Source organism: Lissotriton helveticus, chromosome 11 (genome assembly GCF_964261635.1).
Source record: "Lissotriton helveticus chromosome 11, aLisHel1.1, whole genome shotgun sequence".
Classification (NCBI taxonomy): Eukaryota; Metazoa; Chordata; class Amphibia; order Caudata; family Salamandridae; genus Lissotriton; species Lissotriton helveticus.
Genome location: NC_136072.1, coordinates 51554136 through 51578532, shown reverse-complemented (window position 1 = coordinate 51578532; position 24397 = coordinate 51554136). Strand labels below are relative to the sequence as shown.

Sequence of the window (24397 nt, the reverse complement as noted above, 5' to 3'; positions counted from 1 at the left end):
GGTCAGTTCCACTAGAGATTCTGAGGTAGACCCCTTCCCCTAATACTGGCTTTAGGAAATGCCAAAACTGTAAAAGGAGTCTAAATCGGAGATTCCATAAAACTAGGGGAACAGGTCCCCCCCAGTCCCCAGGGCCTTCCTCTGGTTGACTCCCTACACCTGAGCATACCAGCTTAAGTGTGCACTGGGGTTTCCGAGTGGTACTGTCATTGTAAGCATACCTTCAAAGGCTAAGATCACCCCTGGAAATGAAGGTCAGAAGGCCTTGATCACCCGTAACCAGATTACAAAGCTGAATCTGGTCAGAGTGTAATCACAGGGGCCATGATTGATCTGAGAGGGTTGGATCCATGCCAGTTTTTCGGATAATGACCGACTATGTAAACAATTCTCATCCAGATTCTTTCTAGGCAGGAATATCTAATGTGGTGAGATTCAAAACCCGTATTATTCTGTCATCGAAAGTCAAGGCTGAATCCTTAAGATTGCATTAGGCGAAATAAAAGTGTTGAAATCCTGACCTTCTGCAAAGTCATTAATTGAGTCACAAATTGAACTGGTTAGGAACATCAATTAACGATAATTAACATTAATTCATTTCTCACACACATATCACAGAAACATGTGGAAGTCTTCCAAGAGCGAATAAATTGGCAACAAACCCCACGGACGAGGTTTTCTCTGACCATCACATCAGAAGCATCTCTTAAAACCTGGCAATTGACAGTTTGTGCTCATGGCACACCCAGGAGGTCATGGGGAGTTCACTTTATGCTTCCGACTGACGCAAAAACTCCACCTACAACACGTGCAGCCCCGTGTTATTTACATAACTTCAAGGATCAAACCTGTCCCCAATCAATGTTGCCAAATTATTACCTGCCAAAATGCAGAATTGACGGTCCCATTCACCGTAGACTAGGCTAGAGGATGATTGAGAAACACCTCCAACCCCTCCCTAATGGGCTCCAATTCGGTGAACATGCACTTAGGCAATTATCAAACAATACAGTTCCCAACACCCAAGGCACCATCTATTAAAGATGGCAGCACAGCAGCCTCTCCCATTGGTGTGGCAATCCTAGGCACAGTCTTTACATGTTCATCAGGAGTCCCATGTGAGTGATCAGGAGTCCCACGTGTACCACCAGGAGACCTTAACAACCTAACGCATGGTCTATAACCAGTGCTGGTCCATCTGCTGACACTCATCAGCCAGTCAGGAAATCACCTCTGTGCTTCCTCCAGTGATGCAAGTCAACAACTGTAATTGAAAGCTTCAAAATCTTGAAGGTTGGAGGTGAGAAGCCTCACCTGTACACTAAGAAGGACAATCAGGCCAAAAAACAGTGGATTATGGGACGTGATTTGATCACAGATCAATACATCTTGCTAATAGTTTCGGTAGAGAGCATAAGACAGAAAATGGCAGACAAGAGTCGGGTACTGAAGACAAGCTATGTGCTGCCCTGAAGATAACTCCGGTCCAAACCAGAAACACATAACACAGGGGCCGATTCACAGAACTAACTTAAGACAAAATCCTAAACTTACTACTTTTGGTATTCACAGAAGGCATTTAGTAGTAGTAAAGTTAAGATTTTGTCTTAAGACAGACTTAAGAACAGACTTAAGACAAAATCCTAACATACGTCCCGCTTACGTCCGTCTTGCGTCCGTCTTACGTCCGTCTTACGTCAACCTTAAGATAAAATCCTAACTTTACTTACTAAATGCCTTCTATGAATACCAAAAGTAGTAAGTTTAGGATTTTGTCTTAAGTTAGTTCAGTGAATCTGGCCCACAGAGACCAAACTTTTGGGATAGGGAGCACCAACCATATGGCAGCAGTCCCATCTACAGACTTAGAGAGTGGTGCTAAATGATCTTGCAATGGGTCTTTGGAAGAAGTGTGAAAAAACCTGCTTACCCACACATTTTAAAAGTTAAAGAGGCGTACAAGGGATTTACTTTAGAGAACTAAGTAGATATGATTTGCACAATTTACTTGAGATAATTAGTCTGAGATCGTGACTAACACGAGAAAAATCTGTGCAATAATTTAACTTATTCACAGTTGTAATTAATATCTGAAACAATCATAACTAATTAGCAGAACACGGGTGTAGATTTCTCAAATCAAACTCATTTAATGTGGTTAAATAAAATTTAGGGTACTTAAACTGATATCTAAACACAATGAAAGAGGCAAATGGATGATTCACACAAGTGATGGCTTTCACAACATTTGTGTTAAAATCTATTCCAGACAAATAATTTAACAGTTTCCCCAGTATGAACACCCATAGGGATAGGTCGATTGGTGCATTCTCCTCTCTGAACTCCTAGGTTTTCCAGGATCCCCAGTACAGACACCTATGGGGACGGGTCGATCTATGCATTCTCCTCTCTGACCTCCTAGGTTTTCGAGGATCCCCAGTATGGCCATTCATGGGGACGGGTCAATCGATTAGGCAAGGACTCTCAAAGTATGAAAGATTTTTCCCCAGCAAGGTCAATAACCAGGTAACCCTATTTTATGTGACAGAAATCCCCTTCATCCTAGGAGCAATGGGACAGTCAGGTGTGAAACGCCTCCGAGAGGGCCGAATCTTCATAAGCATAAGATAGGTGAGTTGGAAATATTTGAGCTGAATAAGTTGCCAAGGGATGGCAAGTACCCAAGAGGTCAAACATGTATCCTGCCTGTCACTATCATCTAGCCGGCCAACCCAAGCAACCCATTTGGCTCTCAGGTCCCCAAATTGGTCTTGGGAGTTGATCACTAGTGACTTATCAATTTTCAGTATCCTGCCCTTCACAATAGGCCACATAAGGACCCCGGCTTCAAACGGGCTAAACTCGCAAACTGTGGCCACAATATCTGTATACCGTACAAGTGTGAGTCACCCATGTTCTATGCCTAGAGGCCGTCTGCAAGAGCAAAGGCCAAGGCACTTTGTTTTTTTAAAGCATTTGATGTGTAACATTTTTTTTAAATCAAGGTGTCTGAATCACCAATAGACTTTTCTGCCAGGATATTGTATTTCAAATGTAATGAATAAGGAAAAGCCTGGAAAGCATCATTATAAACTCACACAAACACATGCCCTGGTCCTGATTAAATGGAAAGAGTGGAAAAAGCTCTGTTCATGGACCAGGAATGATGCAGGCGTCTCATATTTCCACGGTCAGTGGTCAGCAACTCATGACTGCTTTTTTGCTTTAGAATCCAGTATTCGAGTTATGGCTTTGCCATTGCAAATGAATGGTTTGAGGTACCACAGGGTAAAGGAAACAACAGTGGCAGAAGCCGCCACACGTTAGACAGCTTGAGGTCTCCAAAACGAAGAATGTTGGAGTGTTTCAAATAAAGAGTATGTGTCAATGGCACACCTACAACTTTGACAGTTTGAGTCTTTCACTATCACAGATTCTCAAACAAATTAGCACAGACCAGCAAATTAGTTATAAGACCATGATGATGGACCAAGTCTAGATGGAACATTTTGGTAGAGAAATTGCTTCAACAAAGAAAGTAACTTCATACCACCACAGGTTCATAGTGGCATTCAGCAGCCTCAGCTGATGTCCTCTAGAATTAACAGATTGGGATAGGAGACTGAAATGCCACAGATGTGGATCTAGAAAAGCTAGAACGCCTCATATACGGAAGAATGTATTTCTTTTCAATGACTCCACCATCAATAAGGAACAGGCTGACGTAACAATTCATATTCATACAGTGTTCGGCCTCATCACCTTCTCCGATCCACCACCCTGATCTTGAAGGAGTAGTCCTTGATATTTCAGTATTAATCTGCTACTAAGACCTTCACCCCATACAATATTTAGGTCCTTGGCATAAATTAATATCTTTAATAGCCAACATCTCATAAAGGGGGTACTCTTTATATCCCTTTGAATCTAGGCTTGTAATGAGAAAGAAGAAATAGAACAGGGCATAAGAAAGGCTTAGCAACTGCCTTAGAGCCATCATGTATGTAACATGACCGATGCCAAGCTGGACCTGATGTCATACTTTTGTACAAAGGAAATTGTACCTAACTTGACATTTCTGCATGGACACCCCAGATTATTTGCCTTTTCTGGACCCTATTTTTGCTGGTACTAGGACTCTGAGCTCTGTGATGATGCTAATCAGTGCCACGTGCATGTGCTCAGGCCCTAAAATGGTCGAGGTGAAATTGGTTTACATAACTGTTCTGTAAGACTAATTTATGCGGGACAGAAAATGCACCTTTTGAGTGGAAGTAAATGTGTGGGCTGCTTTGCGTTTTTACACCACCCACATCTGGGCAAAATATAGCTCTTCCAGGAGCAGTGCTGTCTTCTAGCTGGGCTGCATTTTCGAGGCACTGCAGTAACAAATGACAGGGGAAAGTGCCTTTGACGTGTAGGAAAAGCCTATTTTATGCTTTTAAAAGTCACTCCTAAAATGTGTTTGTACCACCAAACAACCGGGTGCTAAAATATAAAACTAAGGCACACATATTGGGGTTAATGCTGTTACAGTTAAATAAAACTCAAAAGCTTTTTCACTGTGTAGTTGTTGCTAGACTTTTCCTCAAACAAGCTTAGATGGCATTAAAATCTTTATTTCCTATCTCCGCTTGAGGAAAGCTAGATAAACACTAAGTTAAATCCTACTTGATTTTAATTACCTGGGGTTGAGCAGAGATCACCTCAGAACTGTGTTTTGACCCAACCAAAGAGGGCTTATTGACTGGCTAGGGTTAACCCCTCCCAAAGTATTAACCCCATTCTTGACAGGCGTGTAAGTGCTACTCTGTCCTTCACAATGAATATTATAGATCTTTTAATAGCCATGATTTGCCCCATCCCCAAACCCTGCAGAAATGGTAAGAGACTTGGACGACACCATTGATGATGAAGTCAATCCACCAACGCCGTCTCCACCGACAGGTCACAGCAGTAAATGTAACTCTTCAAACTGCCCTATATATGTATGCCTTGGCATTTGCAAAGAGATCCATTGTTTGCCTGCAGAAGGTAGCAGTGAGAATCCTTTTGAACCTCCAGATCATGATAGCACTTCCTTGGATTCTGTAGATATGCCCACCAGGCTATGCACAGAGTCCTCAGATTTTTCTATAAAGAAAGTGTTCCTGCTGTATCCTTCTAGGTCATAAGGATCCACTTCATGCTGTCCAGTACTAACTGCCTATCCCACCACTTATTTGATAAGGGGAAGATCTTTCTCCGCTAGGGCTGCTTGATGTGCAACCGGATCCTTGAACCTATCTGAATTTGTCAGCTATTGCCATTCAGGAAAGACTTTGGAAATTGTTTTTTTCAGATCCGATTCCTCTTTCCACAGCACACGCAATTGTTTTTAGTAGATGCCAGATTTATACATAAAACAGAGGATGCCATTTTATTTCTCTATTTGTCAAGGGCGCTGCGACTCAGAAGTGTCATGGTGCAGGTGAGCACTCTGAAGCTTTAGAACAGAAAGGTTTAGAGGGGACTATGGAAGAGGAGGGAATTAGTGGTAGATCAAATGTTGAGAGAAAGCGAGTGCCAGGGTATCGGAACTAGGAAAGGAGATTTTCCTGCAATAAGAGTGTGGAGTATTTAAGAGTTGGTAGAGAAGAGAACTATATTTTACTAGAGCAGATCACTCTGTCAGGAATGTTAGGCCTAAACCGTTCCTGGAGATCTTTAAAATGAGAGGATATCAGGGAAAAAGTACGGAGAGCGAGGATGAGCAGGGCAGCAGAGATGTGTACAAGTTGAAGACGTTGCAGCAGACAGGCCGAGAGACCCAGAAAGAGGGCGTAAAATTAAACTGAACAGGAATGAATGATGGCCTGAATCCCAGGAAGTCCAGAGTTAGCAGGAATTAATAGGACCACTTTGAGGAGCATCTGTAAGACAAGGAAGCAGGTATTGGCGACTGTACAGATTTGCCACTTGAATAGACGTTCTACTTGAGCGGCAGCTTCCTCAATGAGAGCGGCAGATTTCTCAACGTGAGCAGTCATGATCTTACTCGACCACCCGTATTGAGAAATCTCATGGGGAGAACGTCTAGCGCACATTTTCTTCCTCGCGAGAGCTCGGCAACTTAACCTTGGCGAGCAGCTCGAGAGAAAAAACTCTGCTCCACGTCACTTCGCAGAGTTTTTCAGAACGCCACACTCCATGGGCAAAACTCTATGAACTCGGCCGGCGGAGCGGAATTCTTCACCCAACCCGAGCTTGAAATATACCATAAGTGGTTCAAAATGAAGATAGCTATTTAGGACTGGGTTTGGAAAAACAACAGATAGATGATCAGTTGAGAATGCTCAAATCTCAAAGATTTTCTCTGAGCAATAAAGAGCAAAGATAAACACAGACATTAAGAACTCAGAAGATGCTAATAGATGCTTTCAAAGCAGATTCATTAAGGGGGCAGGTGACATTTTTTTTTAATATAAACTCCAAAACAGGAGGTCCTTAGACTGACCTAACAAAGGGATAAGGTAAATAAATGTGGCCCGGATGGAGACAATGGCCTGTAATGAGAGCGCCATAGGCTGTATACCGCTCAAATGCAGGCAGTGGGTCTGGAGAGTCAGCATTGGGAGTGTGGGTGAGGTAGTTTTGTTTTATTTTGTTGTGTCTCAACGGTACGCATACACCAAAGATCTTTTATTACACTTATATTGGCCCGCCAACCTCAGGTATGGAGGCAGTGTATGTTGTACTCTTTTCTTCCTCAAAACCCAATAAAACAAAGTGGATTCTATACTGAAAAACCGACTACCAAAGTAATTACCATTAATAAATGCAGGTATGCATAGGATATGATATATGATATTTCTATAGCATGACCCTAGCCAAAATGCAGCAGAGCACGGTACATGGTCAATGATAAGCATACATTCAGTGAGTAATAGTAGGGAAGCTGGGCTCTTGATGGTTAATGCATTGTGATGTATTGTTCTTTAAAAAGGCAAGTCATCAACTCTTTTATCAAGTCGAGCAGTGTTGGGCGTTCCTAATAAACATTTCCATATAAACATTTTAGCAGCACTTAATCACACTATTAGCACATATTTGCAAATATCATAGGAATGGAGTGCGAACAGTAAACTAATCCATTCCTATTCCCTGATTTTCCCTGTGCTTATCAACAGGGTTGCACTCGCACATTAAACTTACAATCTTCAACTAGGACAAGGCAGAGTCCTCATTGTTGATCCCTGCTGGCCCTGCCCATCCCTGTCTCTCCATTGCCTTTAAATTGCTGTAATTCATCATGCTACCTATCACAGCCCCTGGTACTTAACTGAATTCACATTTTCAGTAAATTGTGTGATCTTTGTGCAGTTTGGAAAATGTTGCACAATGAGGACCAAACAAAAGATGCCTGCCAAAGAGGGATGACATCAAAAGTACCAGCAGGTATCTGGGTGAAATCACTATTTGGCAAGTACGATTGAAGCTGACGCATCAGACGTCACCTGCATTATAGACGCACTTGGGCATCTTACTCATGAGTCAATGATCTATTTAATACCTGGTATTATTAAGGCTACTGTGCTCTGTGCTGCTGCAATTTGTTTCCAGGTATTTGTCCCCCGTCACCATCTATTCTTTCCACCCCACCTTTTCCTGAAAGTTACTTCTTGCGATTGCTATCTAAACAAACTCATATCTTACTATGGCTACTAAGTGGTTTTTGGATATAATTAACTTTATGTCAATACAAAGTTAAAGCTGTACCAACTTGTATAGGCAAAGAGGGAGTAAATGACTGCTCAGAATATATCTGTTTTTAGGTTCTGTCTCCCCTGTACCAACGTGTGTGGCAAGATCAGTCTTAAAATTAAGCAACAAACTTGTACATCACAGGGTTTGGAACGTCAGCACATCACACAGCGTTTGACGTAAGAGAAATGCACATTTTTATGCCTCTTATTTTCACATTTTGAGGAAAAGGAAAATAAGTCATTCACAACGAATCACACAATTGTGGTCAAGGACAGGCCCTTAGATGATGGGGATTCTTCAGCTCAGATCTTGAATTTATCAGGAAACTCTTGAGCTCCCCCCGCGTCGAGGGCTTCGCGCTTATTGAGTAGTGTCAACAAAACTCTCTTACAGAGACTGATTCTTTTTAAAGACTGACTCAAACTTTTGGCAATTTACAATTTCTGAAATTAAGTGAACATCATGGTACAATTTAATCCCTTTGGAAGACCACTTAAGGTGTCAAGGACGTAAGCGTCAACCCTTAACTAGACTGATACCGCCTAGTCATCCACCAGGAGTTTTTTGCCATTCCCAGTTCAGAACTGCCCTGCGGACACTTGCAAGGCTGATCCAGGTTTTAATACCATCTTCCAACAAAGAGGGTGCAACTTTTTCTTTGTGGTTTCAGCGGCAGCTCGAATTATGGTACACATTACTTACTCTCCATTACGACAGAGAGGGGAAGAACTATTTTGTTATATCCGAAATGGAGAAGTATCAGTTCAAATCTCGGAGTCTTTATCATAGATGACACAAGAAACCCCTTCAGTCCCTTCTGGAGAGCCACATATCCTAGCTGTCTCTCCGTCTTTGTTTTTCCACTTTCTACATCTTTACAAACCTGCTGAAACCATTTGTCTCAACCCTCTGGACTCCAAGGCATGACCAGATTATCTTGAGAGAATATCTTCAATTTGCTATAGCACTTCTGCAGGATTTGGGACTCCTTACGAGTTTGGCAAAATCATTAGCTGTTCAATTTCAAATCAATCACCAAGTTCCTGGAGTTCCTGGTGGACGAGCAAGTTTAGATTCTGCATCTTTCCTCAATAATGTGGCATTGTGTACAATAAATTACACTTTGCCCCAACTTTCTTATATATCTAACATCAAGTATGGGTGGCGAGGCTTCCAGTTTCCTAACACCGGGCACCTCCCCAGTGAATCTTCATTAAAAAAAAAAACTCACAATGAATACATATTCTACATCTAAGAAAGGGACTGTTGTGCAATAACTTTGTCCCTTTGAATGAAGAGGCTTGGGCAGAAATCAGGTGGTGGGAATTCCACATGGATGTGGAAAGGTAGGCTAAATGGCGGTACACCCCAGGTCTTGTCTCAGAATCCAATGGAAGCCGCTTGGGTTATGATGCTTTCTATGGGCAGCTGCACTGGTGGTAAACCTTCTCATGAATAGGTCCAATCTACACACATTTTTTTTGTTGCTGAGATTCTTGTGGGCTCTTTAGCAATTACAAGTATTTTTGAAAGACTGGTTTGCTTCAGCATTGCTGTGCATGGGCAATACATTTGCAGTATGCAATACGAGTCATTTAGGGGGCATTTGTTCAAAACCACTTGTGAAAATAGCTGTGGGTTTTTGGCATCTTTGCATAGATTGCCACATTTTATTATCACCTCCCAGGACCAATTGAAGCGGTTAAGGATTTTCAATCTAGACATGCCACCTGGATTACCACATTTCACAATACCTCATGGGTGCAATCAATGTACTTGTAGATTTTCAGTCCAGACTGCCCTATGAGTCCAGCATTCAGAAATTCCCTGAGGAACTCTTCCAACCTTCGCTAAAGACCTGGTGATCTTTCCTAACTGCTTTGCCTCTCATCGCAGCGACTTTCTTCAGCTGGAGAAAAGAGAATTTTCAACAAATATGGTTTTGGAGACAGTGCATTAATTTGCACCTTTTCTTGCGATTCCTGGTGTTGTGCCACCTTTGGCAACAAGAAACCACACACTAGACCTCCTTGTGTTGTTGACCAACTTTGTGTATACCTGGTTCAGAGATGGATATGGGTTTCCTGGACCATATGCCCCACATACTGATTCCTCTCAGACACGCCGCAGGCAACCCACAGAACTTGGTCATATAACCAGGGCAAATTGGGTCATGACTTGGAAGGTTTTAGGTCTTACGGGATTTTTGCTGGCCTTTTGTGAACAGCTTCAATTCCTATTTCAAAATATGTTAACATCTAATTTTCCTGGGGGTTCCAATTTTATATGGCTACGTCGTATCACAAAATCAATGGTAGGAGCATGCCGCAAAAAGGTAAGGCAGAATCCTACAAGTCGACTGTCTAATACTTCTTACCGAAAGTACTCCAAAATGTGGAACAAGAATGCAATTCAATTTTTTTTCCAGAATGGCCTACAGAGGCATATATTGATTTCAAATCTTGTTCAACTAAATCTACCATGCTTTTTGCTCACTCGTTGCAGCAAGCTGTGGACATTAGTTGATTAGTGGAAGAGGTGTGGCGCCGCGGCCAGGGCGACTGACGCTGGAATCTGGGGACCACGGTTCGATCCCCGGCTCCGGCGGCAGGTTAGCCCAGCACCATGTGACTCTGGCCAATAGCTCGCTTAATCTTCCCGACGGCCCCCAGCGCCTAGAGACCCTTACGGGTGATTGTGCGCTTTACAAATGTGGACTTTTACTTTAGTTCGGGCTTTTGATATTTCTAGCAGAACATCACTATGCTATGCATATTCACATATCCAGAAGTACAAAATGTAATGCAGCAAGGATTAATTCTCCCCTTTTAAGGAGAAGCCAAACAGACAGTGCAGCTGTCTGCTTGTAATGACACACTGACATGTTGAAAGCTAACCGAGGAATGCAGCCCACCCATCGCTTACCAGAGGCTTTGTGCTTTATCACTCATATCTGCTTGCTTTCTAGCATTTAAAATTTATTTGTAGATGAATTGGTATTAATAGAAACACGAAAACTGAATCACCACATTAGGAGAAACAAAATCATAAAAAGCCAATTTTAAGGAACTACAAAAAATTTGAAAATGATAACAAAACATTTTTTTATCAATAACAAAACATTTTAAAAGAAAGATAATTTTGAGGAAAAAAATCCAAAATTCCATCAAAACTCGACGGTGTGTTGGGGTAGTGAGGGTTTTTTAGGTTCAGGGAACTGTGATGTTTTGGGGTTCAACGATGGGTGAGTTCTGTGGTAGAAAGGGATATTTAGGGTTGGCGATGAGTGAAGTTTAGGGATGGTGAGGAGTTTTTAAGGTTTGGGGATGGGTGGAGTGTTGAGAGGTTTTTGGGGTTAATGGAAAGGCAGAGTTTAGGGCCATGAAGGGGTTTGAAGACCGTGTGATGGGTAACATTCAGGGGTGGTAATGGGTTTGGGTGGAGGTTAGAGTGGTGAGGGGTTTTAAGGGTTCAGAGATGGGTGGAGTTTACATGTGGAAAGTGCTTTTTACAGATTTGAATGGGGGGGGGGGGGGGGAGTTTAGTGGTCTTAAAAGGTTTTTAGGGATCTGGGATGCATAGTGCTTCGAGGGTCCAGGAATCTGTGATTTTTAGGAATGGGGAGGGTTTTCTTAGGGTTCATGGATGGGTGGAGTTTAATGGTGGTGAGGGTTCAGAGATGATTGAGATTTAGCCATAGAAAGGAATTATTAAGGTTTAGGTATGGGTGGCGTTTAGGGATACAGGATGGACGAAGCTTTGGCAAGGTGAGTGATTTTGAAGAATGAGTGGTGAAGAATTTTGGGGTTCAGGGATGGGTGGACTTTAGGGGTAGAAAGAGCTTTTAGGGTCATGAAAGGGTGGGATTTAGGGGTCAAGGATGGGTGTAGTCTAAGTGTGGTGAGGGGTTTTTAGGGGGCAGGGATGAAAGTGTTCATGGGTTGTGATGGGGGTCGGGATCGATGGTCTTTAGGGGCAGCAAGAGGTCTGCAAATTAAAAGCATCCGAAGTAACTGTTTGACAAGGTAAAACCTATAAATCTGAAATAGAATTCCCTGAATTAAGACACTGAAATGTATACCTCAGAGAAAAATGTAACTAAAACCTGCAGCCATTTAAATTCACACCTTAAAGAATAAGCATTCAAAAGACAATTGTGAAGAAAAGGAAAAACATACTATGAATCGGTTTCTAAGCAACGATAAATGCCGTTCATCATGCAAATTTTCATTAAATAGTTTAGGAGAAATGGTTTCTCAGTAGTGACATTCCATGAAATTGTTTTTCTATTAAAATCACATACAATCTGTCTTTGCCTCTCTTGTGGAGCAAAGCCTGTTCACCACCTCTCAGATTGGCTCCCACTGTTCTTTTAACAGTGCTCACTTTTCAGAAACTCTTTTTCCATGAAGCACTCCCTGAGAGTGCATGGGGTACCTAGCAGTCCCCTTTGAATGCTTTTCTCCCTTCATGCGCCATGTCACTCTTGAGCACCATATCATTCTCTGCACCCCTACATCCCATGTTCCTGTTTTGCCCATCTGCTTCTATTCTCCAAACTTGCAAAAAGAACAATGGATGGATGGAATTCTGAACAATGTCAGACATTCACACCAGTACAGAGATGTGGGCCTAAAGCCATCGTTTATTTGCTCACTATGCCACTCCAGTTTGGACCCAGCCATATGGAAATCAGTCTTGACCTTGCTCCACATGGGAACAGTCCAGCTCAAACTGCCAGAAACAAGCATCCTAGGACCAGTTTCGGGGTATTCCATCCATTACCTTGTTGTTTTTGCATTTGCTGCCCCAAGTGTGCCTGGTATGCCCAGACGTGGGTCCCGTGCTCTCCATGCCACTAGATTCAAGCTAGCCTAGCTGATAAGGAGTGATACCCCGAAACCAGTCTCAGGATGCTTGTTTCCAGTCGAGGGAGGACCTGGCTTGATCATTTGGGCTGGACTGTTCCCACGGCGAGTCGAGTCAAGACTGATTTGCATATGGCTGGGTCCATACTGTGGTGGCATGGTGGGCAAAAAAAACTATGGATTGGAATGGGGCCCGAACAATTGCCAGTGGCTGACATTAATTCAAGCCTTCTATTTATCACCCTGTTGTTTTTGTGTCTATTCCCCACACTGGCACCAATGGTGCTCCCTCACCAGAGTGCTTCTCTGTTCCCGCTGCTCACCTCATTTCTCCGCTTCGTCTGTGTGCTTATCCTTGCTGTTTTATCCCCAAAACCGATTCGCTTTCCAGTTAAAAGTTTGTTTAAAAAAAAAATGCATTTTTAGTCTACCAATACACCGTGGATTGGTTAATATAAAAAAATGTGATGCATTTAGTAAGCGCGTATGTGTCACAATTAGCAAAGTCAATAGGTCCTTGAACTGAGACCAGTTGGTTTTGCCAATGCTTGTTTCTCCTCATCTCTGCTGTTGCACAGCGTAAGGAGAGGTAGTGGAGAGTCCATTGACATCTAATTTTTCTTTCAAACGCTCATAGGGTGAATTGTGGCTAACTGTTGGGATGCAGTGAAAGGAATGACTCATTCATTCATTCAATCAGTATACTTTACTAGGCTAGCATACCCATAAAAGGCAAGAACACAGGGAAAACCCCATTGTTAAAATACGAACAGTACAAATTGTGCAAGAATAAGATAAGCCAGAAGCCAGTGAAAAACCAGTAAAAACATACAATTCAAATACGAGCAGTGCAACAATCCATCAGTGGTACAAAAAGGTGCAATAAATGCCAGACAGCACTACTTATTTATCTAGACATTTAAGTCTATATTATTTATTATACAAAAACAAAATCCATAAATATATTCTAAAATCATGACTTAAATAGAAATGATTAAATATAGGTAAAATGCACATTTCTGCATACGTGCAAGAACCTTAAAAACATCAAATGATAAACTCTCTCATTCCAACCCCCCCGGGGCCTTTCAAGTTATATTGGCAGCTCTTTTAATGACTCCTGTATTGCAATTAAAAATCCTCCTATTGCACATACAACATTTAAAAATCTCATATTTATCAACAGGCCGACAGCTTGATCCCTATTAATAATCTATTAAGCAATAAAAAGAGGGTTTAAGAACTCCTTTGTTCATCTAGGAACCACAAACAATCCAATAAAATACGTGGGCGGCTTCATTTTACTTTCAGCCCACATGGGCACAAGCCCTGTTCATTTCTCATTGCAGCTTGTATCTTTGTATCTGCGTTGCATGGGTTAAGTCCAACCCTACATTTTAATACTGCATTCCTAAACTTAGGGTTTGGCAGGGACTGGATATATGGAAACGCTTCATCATTGCTCCAGCCTTTTACCAAGAACTAGATGGACAGTTTACTCCCCAAGTAGAGCAAATCCTCCTCTCTAGCGTTTTTACTTATAATGGCGCGTAGCTCCTGCTTGGTGATTATTCTGCCCTGACTTCCACTGTTCTGGCGCTGACGATAGATTGTCACAGATCTTAGCAAGCATGCATTTAACTTGGGATGCCCAATTCAGTTTGCTTTCCTCTAGTTCCCTTCAACAAAGATGTGATAGTTGAACCTCATCTATGCTGGTGACGAGCTCAGCTCATCATGGAGTACAGTTGAGTTCCACTCATGACGAGCTGAGCTCGTCACGGCCGTTGGAACGTTCGCACGCGGGGCTAATTTCCCCGCTGTGCTGAACGTTCTAAAAAAAGGGTGCGGCCGTGACGAGCTCAGCTCGTCATGAGGGCAGCTGCGCTTCGCACAAGTAGGAATCCAGATTACTGGGTCCCGAGACCTAGCTCATGTTATGGTAACCGACCTCAATGATCAGTAAAACCTTCCTGGAAAGAAAATTTTCTTTCTAGTGTCCCCTCACTCATCGGGGTTGCCCCACGGTGACATGCTTCATCATTGGGGCCCTCCCAGTTCTCTACGAAAAGAGGCGTGCTATGACACACGAACTACGCAGGAGCACTTTTATGTGAAAGACTATGTGTAGTGCAAACAAGTGGTGGAGTGGGTGTAGGTGAGTTAAAAATACCGTGCTTAGTGGGTCTCAACAGATTTATTATGCTCCTAGGCAGGTATATTAAAAGTGGGGTGAATATCACTGTTAACCAACCTATAATGAGGATTGGTTCGGTGAATGGTCAACATGTTTCATGCTACCCCTAGCATTTCTTCAGGACCATACAGGGACCAGCCCTGTATTTGCCACTCCTATGTCCCCAGATAGGGGGTGATAAAATGAAAAACACTCTTATTACCAAAAGCATGCGTTCGTACTAGAAATGCATACATTTGTACCGATTTCAGATTTTGGTATTGTGCTTAATAGCACTTCATGATCTCTCAGGGGGTTCGATTTCACCTTGTGGACACACTGTTCCCTGTTGGTGAAAACGCTCGGCTATACCTATTTCCAGCCTCCCTGGGAGTTCAGCTAGTCACCAGCATGGGGGCGCTGCGCGCAGCCTCCCCCCCCCGCACAGCGGGGGGGGAATAAACCAGCAGCGAAGGGGTAGAGGGTCCATTTTATACTCAATCTCTGCCAAAAATTCAATGTGAAAGGAATGATCAATACGTGTTGCGAGGACTGAGGTTGTTCGGTCCTCCCCAACAACAGCAATACCTTGTCTAGTAGGGCATAGCATCTTATGTTATATTTAAAGCTCCCTGTTTTCCATTTTTACTGAGTTTTACAGATAAATACAGACAGAAAAACACTTATTTTCCTGTCTGTATTTATTTTTAAATGTGGATAAAAACAGAAATTGTTTTTTTTTGTGTGAATCAATATGCTGTCCATCATGACTGCCAGGCCAATAGCTGCGCGGATTGACAGGCAAGGGGATTAAAACAATATAGGGATTTTAATAAAGAGCCCCAAACAGCAGTGGATTTGCACAACATTGATACTAAAATGTACATATTTTACCACCTGAGGGGTGTATATCATTGAAACCTGTCAGATGTCCAGGCACGAGTGCATATTAACTGGTTAAATAAATGCAGAAATATACACATTTCAGCTTTATTGTTCCTCAAAACCTAAAATAAATATGGATAAATACAGGTAAAATTTGCAAAAAATAAATATGGATAAATACAGAATGAAATTACAAAAATATAAATGCCATAGAACCGGGAGCCCTAGGTATATTATAACAATTTTTTACAGCGCACAGCTACTCAGAAGAGTGTCCTGGCGCTAAAGACATACGTCACCAGCTTGTGAACCTAAACAGATTGTGTGAAAAGCCACGTTTTCAATTTCTTTTTAGAAGCGGGAAGATCACTGGTGAGGTGCAAGGCCCTCTGAAACTTATTCCAATTAAGGGGTCCCAAATATGAAAAGGATCTGCTGCCAATTCTAAGTCGGTGGATCCGAGGGGCTTTTGTCAAATGAGTAGAAGAACGCAGAATGCGAGCCGGAATGTAGTCATGAATCCTCTCTCTGAGGCAGCAGGCTCCTGAATCATGCAAGGACTTGTGCATTGAAATCATGGCCTTAAATGTACCCTCTTTCACTGGGAGCCAGTGAAGGGCCTTTGGATGAGCGGTTATCTGGGGAGCTAGGGGGGTGTTTAAGTAGGAAACTGGCTGCCGAGTTCCGCACCACCGATGTCTGCTCAGAAGGTACTCTGGGAGGCCAAGGTAAAGGGCGTTACCGTAATCCAGTCTTGAGGGGATCAGAGCCTGAATAACCTTTTTCCTGGCAGACTAAGACAGGAGAGGAAGGAATCTTTACAGCATCCGGGGTATGCCGAAACCGGAACTGATCAGAGCTTGGATCGGAGGTTGAAAGGTGAGGGTACTGTCAAATGTAATACCTAAATTCCTTACAGAACTCTGTTTAGTGCCCGGCTGCGGGGTACATTTAAGCCAGCAGGATCTCAAGAGGTTAGGAGGGGAAGAATCCCCAAAAATCATAATCTCAGTCTTATCCGGGTTGCATTTCAGTTGGTACAGGGCCAACCACTGAAATACCTTAGAGAGACAGAATGTGATGAGCTCCCAGTATAGCTCCTCTCCCCTTCCACAGAAGAGAAGCTGAGTATCGTCAGCATATGAGATTTCTTTTGCGCCCATCGACTCTGCCATTGTCGGCAAAGGTATAAGGTAAACATTGAACAGTGTAGGAATCAGTGCTGATCCCGGAGGTACAACCACAGTCAAAGTTCGAGCTTGAGATGAAAAAGGAGGCAACCAGACTTCTCTGTTTCGGCTGTCGAAAAAATATGAAACCCATTTGAGAGCAGTGCTTCGGATCGCTATTGCCTGAAGGCGTTCGAGTAGCTTTAGATGGGGAACCATGTCAACGGCCGCGGATAAGACCAACATGATCAGGATGGTCTTGTCTCCCTTGTCGAGGGTGCCTCTAACATGAACACTACTTCCAGAAGCGCTGTTTCTGTGCTGAAGTGTGGTTGGAAGCCTGATTGAGTGGGATGTAATAGTTTATTTTCCTCCAGGAATTGAGACAGTTGACGATTAACTACTTTTTCCAATATTTTGTAGAAGGCGGGAAGGAGGGATATGGGTCTGTAGCTTCCTGGCTGTTTTTGCTCAGCATGGGTTTCTTCAACAGAGGGAGCATGTTTGCCCTTTTCCAGTGTGCTGGAACCACGCCAGATGATAGCGAGGTGTTTAGTATATTATTTACTATTGGATTAATAATCTGGGAAGCCTTAGTCAGCAGGTCTATGGGGCATGGATCAGATGAGTCGAACTTCACGCTCTTAATAGCGGTCAGCGACATCTCCAAGGAGAACGGGTCGAAACTGGCCAGAGTGGGACTTCCTGTGGAAGAGACAGAAGTATCCAGGAATCGAAGAGAGTCGGTCGGATTGTACATTGTTGAGAAGATCAGCCTGAATGGTAACGATCTTTTCATGAAAGAATAATTCCAGCTCTTACACCACTAGCTGACGGTTGACAGTCTTTTGATATGACCTCAGATCTAAGAAAGGATTTAACAATTTTTTAAATCTCATTCGTTTTATTACCAGCCTCCTCGTTCTTTATTTTGAAGAAGGCCTTTTGAGCTAGAAACAAGTTTGCGTGATAGTTCTTTAATGATGACTTCTAAGCCACTTTATCCTCTAGCTTGAAATTACGTCTCCATACCCTTTCGAGGTGTTTACACACTTTTTTTACATGATCTAAGGTCATCATTAAACCAAGGTGCAGTCGGTTTAGTCCTGGATAAAAGATGCCTCGAATAGGGGCTAACTCGTTGATGGTCTGTTGAATCCAACCATCCAGGCATGCGGAATCCTCTTCAAGAGAGACAAACAAGGCCGTGGTGTTTGTTACCAAGGCTTGCATCAGGTCACTTTGCTGTACTTTATGGTAGGCTTGATGAAAGACCTAGGTATTTTTCCTAGGGGATGACCGAACAAATGATTGTGGCCAGTTGAACGAAAGAAGGTGGTGGTCAGACCATGCAAGGAGGGTTCGTTGCAGCACTTCCAGGTCTGCATTCGAAAATACCTGGTCTAGTGTAAGGCCTGCCTGATGAGTAGAGCCAAAAAGCTGTTTGAGTGAAAAGGCGCTCCGAGTGTCTAAAAGTACAGAAGCCTCCGACTCCAAGGGCTAGTCCAAATGGACATTAATGTATTCGAGGGCTATAAAATGGGGCTACCTCAGGGCCCACAGAGCCAAGGCACTACTTCCTAGTGAGTTCAAGCACGAGGCGGCATGACCTGGGGGCCGATAGATGAGGGCCCCCGCCAGAGACTGTTGGGGAGTTAGGGACAGGCAGAAGCCCATTGCTTCTGCATTCTCAGGACCCTCAAGCGGATAGGATATACATTCATATTCCCTTTTATAAACGAATGCTATCCCACCCCTGCTGTCTGTTACGCAGTCCTTCCTCAGGACTCTGTAATTTGTTGGGTTTGCTGTGGCCAACATAGGATTGGCTGTCTCAGAGAGCCAGCTTTCAGTGAGAAACAAGGCATCCAGCTTCACATCATTTAGCAGGTCAAAGACCTGTAGTGTTTCTGGAGTGACCTCACATTTAGTAAAGCTGCCGAAAACTGTTTTGATGGCCCATTAGACCTACAAGTAGTAGAAGAGACTCTGTTTTTTCCTGAAATGTTCGGGGTCCATGTGAAGTCAGGGCAAGCATAATCTTCAATTATTATAATAGCATTTTACTGTGGGGGCTAGACTGTGCAAAGTTGAGCTACTGTACGAAGCAGGGAGCCTACCTACTGAGAAAGAACCAGCATAGTGGCTGGCGTTGGAGACTTCCGGCAGGGGCGGCTCTAGGCTCATGGTGGCCCTGGGCAGGGAGCGTAGGTAGGGGGCCCCAGAAGAGGGGGTCCGGGCGAGGCGGAGCACGGAGGCCAGTGAAGAGGGGGGGTCATGGTGTTGGGAAGTGTAACAGAGCCGGAGGCCGCCAAATCCCTGCCAGGGGCCACCACGCAAATATGTATCCATCCTCAGAGGGTTATTATATTAAGGATATATATTGGAGAGGTGGCCCCAGGGGTTTGGCGGCCCTGTGCAGGTGCACAGCTTGCACATGCCTAAGGCCACCCCTGCTTCCGGGACGCTGGGCTTGCCTTCGGCGTGTCAGCGGCACGTCTACAGCTTTATTTATTAGCATATTGGCTGGACGATTAGTGTGTGCACGAACCAAAATGGCACCTCTAGAATGTCCAGGCCCAGAAGAGAGAAAAGTCAGTGGAAAAGTCAGGGATTTCCAGCTTCATTTTCATCCCTCCCCCCATCAATCTGCAGATTTTAACAAAAAATACTCTGTTTGTAGCTCAAACGGTTCAAGAGTTACTAAACAGGCAAGCAGGGGTTGGCTTACCATCTCTCTGTAGCTCATTGTTAAACTTGGGTATTAAACTAGTGCTATGAGGTGCAACTAATACCCAGACAGTGTTAACAAGTGTAAAAAGTACAAAATAATGAAGCAATACTATTTAAAAAAATATGCTGCATAATTTGCCTTTTCTAGCTGCATAATTTACTCCACTCTGCAGCAAAATTTGGCCATCTTCTGCAGCATAATTCCAGTGGCCCTGATTAAAGGTCTCCGTGAGAGCTGTCTTGTTTGGCCGCGACAAGGCGGCGTCACAGCGCTGTGCTGGTGCTTGGACTTACATGTCATGCAGACAGGAAACCAGCCAGATGACTGACTCCAAGCCCCCCTCAGTCCTGAGTATGCATTTCTGTCAAAAGTACCCTAGCAGGTTGAAGTCTGTGCTCAGCTATGTGGCTGCAAGACACATCCCTACCAATACATTAATGATATGGAATGTGTTGGTATATATTATCTTATTTCGAATACTCTACAGACATTTCTCTCCGTCCTAGAGCATAACCTGGTGGCTTGAGGATGCCAAACTCTTGACTTGATACCCACTCTGTACGTTTCTTTTTTCTCCTCCTGGACCTCGGGCCAAGATACTTTACTATACGTTGCCGAGCGCTGAGAAACCCTGCCGGGTATCTCTGCGCTTTATAAAATTATAATAAATGACATCATTCATTTCGCATCCTAATGTAACGGATGCATTACAAAGGTCTTTAGTTATTGTGAACGGTCTCTTCCATCTGGAGGGCTGAGCAGGGCGTTAATTAGCACCAATAGCCCGGATACATTGTGATGTGCAGGTGTCTTGATACGGCTGGAACAACGCAGAAGACCAGAGTTTGCACGTGTACACAACACGTCATGTTCCTATCCTTCTGGAGGAGACATCATGGACTGTTTTGGGATGCTCTCCGGCATTTCGGTGTTCATGGAAGCAGAGCTCGCAGTGGTGACACCAAAGGGCCTCCAATGTAGGACTTTTCAGGATGTTCCTTCAAGAGGACCAAAGGTGGTGATGGTTAGAACGCTGAAGTCCACCCTTCTGTGCGGAGAGCCGCAGTGGTGGGCCTGGGTTGCACACACCCGATTCATTTGGTTTTCAGCCATCTTGCCTTCATGTTCAAGGGCGGTGTGGTTGGAATCCCTATGGCTGATTTCACATAGGATTGCATCTTCTCCACTCTGCCCGGTGTGGCGACGGTGCAGGTCCTGTGGGGATACGCTGAGGTTTCTTCCACGGGTGCGATTGTGAACCTGGAAAGGAACTAGGGATACTGGTTCACTGCTTTGTTCTCTTTGCTATAATATTCTATTCTGAATTGAGTCTGTGCACCTTGTTTGGAGGCCTGAAAAAGCTTCTCTTGTCTTGGTGGTGAAGTGTGCCTAATAAATTCTTCAAGTCTTAGCTGCTCTCAACTCTGAGCATGTGGGATCTACAGCATCGCTAAAAACCATTGGCAAAGCCTATCGGTTCCAAAGACGAGACCAGTCCTCGGTGTTCCCATTACGGAGATCTTTTAGGATCTTTATATGCTCCAGAGTTGTCTACAATATTGTGCCTTAGTTCATTCTTTTGACAGATGGAACCAAATGTTTTGGGTCTCATTCTTCAAGGGAAAGAGTTGGGGTATTTCAGGACTTCAATGACTTAGAAAATATCTTTAGCTGGGAGAGCTGGTGGGAAGTTTCTCTTTGGAATAGAGTTTTCTAAAAAAAACAGTAGTTAGCAATATGCTTTTAAATAGCATGACAAATATCTAAAAATGCAGATGTTCCTAAGCTTCTAGAGATACAGTCAATTTTTATGAAGCACAGGTAGGTGGCTACACTTTGATGGAGTGGTTTCAAGTTTACCACCAAACTGGGTTTCTATCATCTGATCTTTTCTTCCAGAGCTGGAGGTCCTCCAGGGATCTGGAGTTTGTGGACAACAAAGTGAATCCATTGTCCTTCTTCAGTTTCTGTTCCATCGCACGCATCAAGCGACACGCAGCATCAGAAACGAGGAATGGTGCATGCAGCGTAGCAAGAGTAACTAGAGTTTACGGCATTACTTTTGACCAATCGCATTGGGGGGGTTCTTGTTTGGTAGGCCAGGTCCTGAGGAGAGTGTTGGACTTGTAGTTCCTATTTTTTTCTTTAATAATGGCTGCTCTAAATAAGAAGGACAAAGGGATAGGCTCAAAACACCTAAGGGATTATTACCCTAGGTCATTAGAGAGTTGGGGGAAATTTATAGAGGAGAAAGGATAAAACTGTGAAGGTCAGGTAATAAGCTTTGATTTCAATTCTGCCCATTACCCCCTCACTGCCCCACGTTCGATCACGCGGATGGCAGCCTGGCATCAGGTGTTTCCTTGTTCCCGCTTTTATTGTACATACCCGCCTCTTTGATCAATGGAACATTTCTGCACGCGCTTTCCCTTTGCGATTATAGACTTCGGAAAGAATTTGCGTGCAGATTTTTAAAGGTATCCACCTGCCAGTTTTCAGCCAGCCTTCTTTCTCTGTTTACAATGAAATATGTCGGCTATACACATTTTCTCTCTGTTCTGAACATCTCAGACTTCACTCTGGTTCCATCAGGCGTTTTCCACGAATAACAAAAAGCGAGTTTGGGAAGCGAGATGGAGAAACCTTGCCTTTATTTACCAAGTTCTAAGGCTTCCCTACAGGTGACGAGAACCATAAACCGCACCGATATATTGAAATAAAGGATTTACTGCCTGAAGACATCACCAGCCACGTCCAGAGCAGGTTCAGGGATTGCAATTTCAGGTCTCGAGTACAAAGATTGTTTAGGAAAGCTGATCTCGGTAGGTGAAACTCTTGAACTGGGACAAAAACACAAGAGAGCGTGCCTCTCGGCTTCTCAACATGACCTAATAACACTGGCATTTGGCTTTGGGGACCAGGCAAGCTGGCCAAGGAGTTGGTCCCTTGTAATGCGATTAATGTGACGTAATGTAAATAATGCTATGAGTGTGTCAGCAGACTCGTGCGAGTGAGGGGACACGGGAGAGTGAGAGCGTGTGTGCAGCCTCACCGAAAGCAAAAGATCCTGCATTTTTTATTCATTTGTCAATGAAATGTAAAATGCACCTTTAAAAGAAAAGAACCACCATCCATCTGTGTAGATAAAAAGAAGCGCAAACCGTTCCCATTAGATGCTATAATCTCTGTCAATATCAGTAAATTGTGACCTATAGCACATACTACCACAGTTTTTCCGGCTAGTAAGCTCTGTAAACAGCAAGTGCCAATATTACGCAATTGAATATTATTCATTAAATATCCTGCATTTATTTTATATGTATTTTACGTGATGTCATTCCGAATTTTACTTGCTTAATATTATTGTCACTTACTTTTATGGTTGCTATAATGCTTCCGAAAAAAGTTTTTGAAAAATAGCCATGAAATTCCCCCTAGAAATTAGCATGAACATGATAACCGCCACCAGCACACAGAAGTAAATCATATATTTAATTTAGAGTATGTCTTTCTAACTTGTCCTCAAACTGTGCTGCTGCTACATGGATGGCGGGAAGGGCGGTTGTGAGTGAGGAGAGCCATCCTACAGACCTCACCCCTTTGTCTGAAGGACTTTGGGTGAGTTTTTCACAAGCTCTCTGCCAAATGCAGGTCCCTTCTGATACACTGACCATCTCCAGGGGTCACTTTGCTGTGGATGGCGGATGCTCCATAGTGAACTTTACGTATAAACAGTGTAGTGGGTGAAGGCTATAAGGAACATTCAAAGACTAGGACCTCTTAGCCACCATATGTGACCAGGGTTGGTTTCTAGCGCTCAAGTCTCAGCCTTCTTGGTCTGAGGCCTGGACTACGCCAAGATCTACCACCTTTAAATTCCCCCGCTCACTCTCAGAGAATGGAAAAGCCTGGCACGGAGGAATGGATGCATTACTGACCAGCTCTAGCATCACTCAACAACACCTGCTTGAAATCAAAAGAAAAATCTGCCTTTCTGTGATGTTTTTGTGTTGCAGCACAATTTGAAAACAGGACTTTTGTAATTGTTACTTTGATCATCAATTTACATCAAGTGGAGTGTTTCTCTAAGAGCCGCTTGCCTGGTCTGATTAAGACCTCTGATCTTGAAGGAAAAGGCTTGGAACATGGAGTCCGTCACAGGTGGCCACGTCATGAAGCGTGATTGGTAGAGAACAGCGTTCAGAGCTAAAGGGGGGTACCTAATATTTCCATTTGGGCAAAGGTGAGAAATATGTATGGATAAAACAGTAACATTTGAACAACTTAAGTTTTGAACAAGTTAAGCAGTGCTCGCCTTTTTGAACAAGCACAGGCAAACATACTCAGAAGAACCACTAAAAGGCCGAACTATTGGCTTCCCAGTGTATTGTTCCAATTGCGTACATGCCCATGCATCTAGATACATATGCACATATAGCTGGTAAATTTCCCATCTGTGTTTTATAAAAAAAAAAAAAATCTGATTTCAAGATGGCTACTGATGCATGCATGCATCATGGCCCAGTTATGATAGCGCATGAGCCCACAAACATTAGGACCCCTGCATGGACGAGTCGTGACGGAGGCACTCATTTTAAATTTACTGACATGAAATGACAAGAAGCCATATAAGAATGTTAAACAATGTTTTTTTTTTAAGTGTACAGACCCACGTAAAAATAAATAAATGTAACATTCAAACTTGGGAAGTGGGACAGGAGAACGAAAGGGGAGCACGTGGGGTGGGAGGGCAGTAGCAAGTAAGCATAAGCACGCACATTGAGTGTTGGGTTTTAAATAAGTAAGAGGGCAAAGATAC

At 43.4% G+C, this 24397-nt stretch overlaps 1 protein-coding gene across 2 annotated transcripts in view; it reads right to left on the bottom strand.

The window, feature by feature from the left end:
- The window catches only part of DIS3L2 (DIS3 like 3'-5' exoribonuclease 2), an 879376-nt gene that overhangs the window by 552407 nt on the left and 302572 nt on the right, over positions 1-24397 (bottom strand). The window lies entirely within an intron of this gene.